This window comes from Halyomorpha halys, unplaced genomic scaffold (genome assembly GCF_000696795.3).
Source record: "Halyomorpha halys isolate HHAL.00 unplaced genomic scaffold, Hhal_1.1 Scaffold952.1, whole genome shotgun sequence".
In the NCBI taxonomy this organism is placed as follows: domain Eukaryota; kingdom Metazoa; phylum Arthropoda; class Insecta; order Hemiptera; family Pentatomidae; genus Halyomorpha; species Halyomorpha halys.
This window is the reverse complement of record NW_027109235.1, coordinates 214991-221141: the sequence shown is the minus strand read 5'-3', so window position 1 is coordinate 221141 and position 6151 is coordinate 214991. Positions and strand designations below refer to the sequence as shown.

General features: G+C 36.5%; 1 protein-coding gene across 3 annotated transcripts in view; it reads left to right on the top strand.

Moving 5' to 3' along the window:
* Positions 1-6151, top strand: part of LOC106687370 (amyloid-beta A4 precursor protein-binding family A member 3) — a gene marked incomplete at its 5' end in the record, with an annotated part of 137931 nt that overhangs the window by 65491 nt on the left and 66289 nt on the right.

The following is a 6151-nucleotide window of genomic DNA, read 5'->3' as shown; positions in this document are numbered from 1 at the left end:
TGGTATCTCCTTAATATTGCTTGGGCTTGTCCTTCCTTGGGTGTAGAATCCGCAACACAGGTCCCTGATTAAGGTTTAACTGCGCTGGGTTATGTTGTCTCCTATTATTTTGCCTCTCAAATATTAAGCGGGCGGTATGTTGCGGCCAACATATATATATATATACAATTTTACATTTTTGCAACATTTCAATAATTTTCGTGATCCTAAATTTAACAAAAAAACTACATTTTTGCAAAGAAACAAAAGATTTTGAGGATGCTAAAATGCTGTAAGAATAAAAGAATATTTTTAGAAGAAAATTCTTAGCAGCCATAATGATCACTGCCAAGATCGAAATTAAACATTATTGGTGTATAATTCAAAATGTATACATTTTTTCATACAATGTATATGAGACAATATGATGGGTAATGAAATTTTCTAAACAAAGAATGAAATGAACTAAATCAGACGAGTATTGGGAACTTTATTGCCAATTTTACAATCTAACCTGTTCACTCTATCTATATAAATAAAAAGGTAATGTTCATTTGTTATTTATGTAAGATCTCCGAATGTACTCTATCGATTTACACCGATTTTTTTTTTTTTTTAATGCTCAATGTCTTTCTGGGAAAATTCTTAGCTACTGAAATTCAGAATTTATCCTATAGAAAAGAAAAGTTATGATCTAAATTATACATATCACATATCATTATTTGAATGGGGGAATAAATTCCCTATAAAAAAAAAATCATTGAAATCTGACAACAGTGCTTAGAGAGTCATTATAAAGACCTGATTGTTTCTCACACATCTTCCCATCACATCATAGGAATGCTCTATTGGGTTGAGGTCTCAATTTGTTGGTGAACATTGCAGCACCTAAAAATTTTAGTTTCTTTAAAGTACTCAGATTTTACTTGAGCAGTGTGTTACAGCACATTATTGTGGAGTAGCATACAATCATCCCAAAAAAATTGTTCTAATGATATTGCATATGCTTGATGGATGTCTACAGTACACCTGACACCATTTTAATAATAATAATTGTTGCGGCCAACATATTGTCTACAAATCGATTATTGGAACATATGATTTTTATTAAGTCAGAAAACAAAACAACTACTCTCTGTTGTTTTTTATTCTGAAAAATAGACAGACGACTTCTTAGAGTCTCAGTGTGCACACACATATCATCTCCATTGTCTCCTCACTACGCACTTGTAGTTACCAGCATCCTGGCCATCTCCGTCATCTTAATCATTTTAGCCACGGCTGGAGGACTACTTCGGCTCATCCTCCAAGAGGACAAGGTGGGTGTTTTGGTATTGTCAATCTACCTTCACGAGAATATCCGCTCAAGACAACAACCACAACCGGGGCCCCATCAATCACTGATGATATAAGACTTTTTTTCTTCTCTCTTTTGTTCAATTCATTTAATTTTGTAATAGTTTGCTTTGTTCTTTTTTCTAATTTATATATGTTCTATATTTTGTTTACAATTTATTATGTTCAGTCAGATTTTGTGTTCCTTTTATCATGTTCACTTATTTAAAAATACAAAATTCTGCTATTCTTTTCTTTTCACTACTTTTCATGATTGGGCTAGTAAAGGTTCCTTTAAAACCCCGCCGTAACATTTTGGTCCCATCCGGATATTTTTTTTCTCATGGTCCTCCGGTTGTCGATTTTTGTTATTGTATATTTTATTTCATCTCTTTTTTTAAATTATTTTTTATAGGAAAAAAAATTAATTTGTAAGGTGCTCCATTACACCATTGATTAATTTTGTTTTTCTCACCTTCTTTCTTCACTTATTCTCTTTCAGTTTCCTTTTTATTCATATCATTCATCTCTAAAATAAAAATGGAATATTATTATGAAGGTCTTGCCATCCATGAACATTACATGAACCCCACTCCTGCCTCTGCAGCCTCAAAGGCTCATATCAATTATCTCACTCGTTATGACAAGTCAATCTTTCCTCACCAATGACAGCCAAGACCCATTGTAGCTTCATTCTATCAACAATAGCATAATTACAATGTGTCCAAGCTTTAAGAGAGTCCTCAATCGTTATAATTTAGGTACAGTTGAAGGATCACTTCAGCCAACCAGTAATTCTAAAGATCTTCCTCAAAACTCTGGAGTCGCAAGCACACCTCCCTGTTCCAATTCTACATATAACTCTAGTTTACTGGGTCATTGTAGTAAGTTTATAAATTCCTTAGTGGTACAACACAAAAAACATTCTGTCCGTTCAGCTGTCCCAGAGCCACTTATTGACATTTCGTTGGAAGTTACCTCCATAAAAAATCATTCACAACAGTTACCCTCTTCTTTGGGGTCTCCTGGCAGTACTCATCGTCCTATTGGGGTCCACGACCCTGATACACTGAGGTCAGATCGTCCAGCTACATCTGATCCTAATACATTTAACGACATTTTGTTAGAAAATATTTTCATCCAAGACGAAACTCCAGGATCAAAACGCCCAGCTGCGTCAGATTCTAGTAACGCTACCAACATTCTGCTGGTAAATAATTGTCTTCCATTTTCCTTACAATTACGGCGCATCAACCTGAACCTATCTGGCTACCTCAGCCCCAAACCCCAAGATCTAAACTGCCTACTCCACTAGACGCTAATAAAACCAATGACATTTGGTTAGATGTTACCTTTATACAAAATCACTCACAGCACTTACCCTCTTCTGTGAGGTCTCCAGGCAGTTCTCTTGGTTCCACCAAGCTCCATGAGCTTGATCCCTTGACATCAAATTGTCCAACTTCACCTGATCTTAATAAATGTAACGACATTTCGTTGGAAGTTACCTTTATACTAAATGACTCCCAACGGTTACCATCTTCTATAGGGCCTCCCTCCTAGAGGTCTCTAGCTAATTATCTTCTTATTCCCTCTTGGCCTGTTCGTACATATATCTTTAGATCTGATTTCTTAATCTCATCATATTCTCTTGAATTCACATATAATATGTTCAAAGGAACTAATTTAGATAGGAAAACTAAAAACCACACCTTACCTCCAAGAAGTACTCAATGAATTACCGCCTTCCTCCTGTTTGTTACGTAACTCTCATAGAGGCTCTACAGCTAAAAAAGGAACTCATATATTTCCTTCGATTAGGTGGCGAACACATTGCTCATCAGCAATTGCAGCCGTCTCCAACTCCAGGGGAATGTAGGAAGCCGATAATTTTCCTGAGTGGTTATGCGAAGGTTGCAATGTTCATCAAAATAAAGTTTCTCATAATATTCATACATATCTGTTTAAAAGTTCTATTTATTTTTTTCATCATATTGTCGTCTCAGAAGCCCCACAACAAAATTAATTTGCATATGCACTGTACATCTCATAAAATTAATCCGTCTTCTGTCCTTCACTGTCGTCATTCCAACTACTTGAGACATTCTTTAGATATTCACATATCCTCTTCATACTTTCTCTTACTCTTCGCACTTTTCTCTGGCCAGCATTCCGTGTAGTATCAAATACCTAAATTCTCTGATACTAGATAAATTTAAAATTCTAATGGTGTGCTCTTTTACTATGAAGCTTATTGAAATCCTGCCGCAAAGTCATAACCCGACTGGAACTGCTCGTTTTTCGTTAGAGGTTCGCCTGTATGTGTAAGGATACCTTATTCAACACATGAACGCATTCATGGCTCACCACGTCGTCCAAATGCTGGATATTCCAAACTTCAGGACTCTGTACTCTGCAGCTAAAGGACTTCAACCGTTGGAACTAGTGAAACACCACTTATTGCAGACCGTACCTGCATAGCTGAAAACCAGAGATCATACTAGTTCTTAACCCTATCAGTGTCAATTTAAAATTTTTGACAAATATTAAGCGGGCGGTATGTTGCGGCCAACATATAGTCCACAAATCAATTATTGGAACATATGATTTTTATTAAGTCAAAAAACAAAACAACTACTCTCTGTTGTTTTTTATACTGAAAAATAGACAGACGACTTCTTAGAGTCTCAGTGTGCACACACATATCGTCTCCATTGTCTCCTCACTACGCATTCGTAGTTGCCAGCATCCTGGCCATCTCCGTCATCTTAATCATTTTAGCCATGGCGGGCGGACTACTTCGGCTCATCCTCCAAGAGGACAAGGTGGGCGGACATGCATCCTATTGTCAATCTACCTCCACGAGAACATCCACTTAAGACAACAACCACAATTGGGGCCCCATTAATCACCGGTGATATAAGACTATTTTTTTTTCTCTCTTTTGTTCAATTCATTTAATTTTGTAATAGTTTGCTTTCTTCTTTTTTCTAGTTTATATATTTTCTATATATTGTTCAGTTTATTATGTTCAGTCAGATTTTGTGTTCCTTTTATCATGTTCACTTATTTAAAAATATAAAAATAACAGAATTCAGCTATTCTTTTCTTTTCACTACTTTTCACGGTTGGGCTAGTAAAGGTTCCTTTTGAACCCCTACCCGCCGTAACAATAATACTATATTTATTCTGGGACGAGTCCCTGTAGACTAATACAGAGAAATATACAGATGTTGGCTGAGGAGTCTCAGAAATACTTAAACAAAAATACAAAGAAATATGAATAGTCATTATAAAAAATAATTATAAGTTACTTTCTCTCGTTAATCAGCTAGACAATAAAACAAAACAAAAAATGCATAAATAATTAAGAATGATGTAATAATTGATATACATAGTTACACTTATATCAATTTACAATTTTATGGGGTCTGAATGGATAAGAAATTATTGAACAGGTGGGATTTAAAGTTAGGGAGGGTATTGGAGTGACGGAGGTTGGAAGGAATGGAGTGCCATAGGGATGAAGATTGGATAATGAACGATCTATCGAAAGCAGCGATTCGGTGGGCCCTTGTTTATAAATCTTAAGACCGGGAACAGGTATTGCGGGAACAAATAGAGGATTTGAATTGAAGGAGTTCGGAGATGTATGAAGGACGGCGGGATAGGATGACTTGGAAGATAAAGGATACCAGGAAACACTTATGACGGTAGGAAGGATAAAGCCACTTCAACTCTGCATAAAAACGGGAAACAGAGGCGTCCCCTGGGATCCTAAAGATGAATTGTACACCGCAATTTATCAAATGTTTTAATTTCACTTCAAGATCCACTGAGACGCCCCTATATACAGTACAGCAATAGTCAAAGTGGGAAAATATTAGAGAAGGGACTAGGAGCCTAAAGGTTTCAAATGGAAATAGGTGGCAGAGGTAATTTAGACGTTTTAAAGTGGAAAAGGTATGGCAGGAGGTATTGGATAAATGATTTTTCGAGGAAAGCGTTTGATCAAAGGTAATCTCGGGTTTTTGATGTTGGGATTAAATTTGATGGGAGTATCATGTAGTATGTGGCACATTTGGGAGCTTCGGTGAGGCTCGAGGTGCTGCGCTCTGGTGAGCTTTTACTATACCGCTTGCTCCCTCTCGCTACAGGACTCCCCTCCTTGATGACGGAGTCATAGGGATGTTCGGGCGTTGCTGTAGTCGATGTTGTCAAAGAAGTGGACTATCAGTTTGACTCGTCGTCTTGATCGAGTCCGGTTGTTATTCTTCCTATTTGGAGAGTATTTTGGTCTTCCTATTTGGAGAGTATTTTGGTCTTCCTATTTGGAGAGTATTTTGGTCTTCCTATTTGGAATGTACACTGTTCATCTTGCTTCGGGTTTCTTGTTCTTCTCAATTTGAGTGTATGTTGTGTTTTCTTATTGGGTTGTAACTTTCATTGCCGCTAGTTGCAGCTATGGTTGCCTCAAGTTGAAGCGAACTCGGAACTGATCTTCCCCACCTACTGTTCCTATCAAAGTCGGAATTTAGGTGTCTCCGGGGTGAAAAGATTGAAGTTCTGATGTGGGCGATGAGTTGCTCCACGTCTTGTTGATTTGTATTCTCCTAGGTGGTGCTGGTTGGTAGTAGTCCCAGTAAGGTATAGGGTGTTTTTTTAAGCCCGATAAAACTTGAAATTGTAAAAAATAACACAAAAAATTAAATTGTAATCAAAATTTTTTTTTTATTCGAAAGATCATTTTCAAATGTTAATGTCACGTATTGATCTTTCGAATAAAAAAAAAATTTTGATTACAATTTAATTTTTTGTGTTATTTTTTACAATTTCA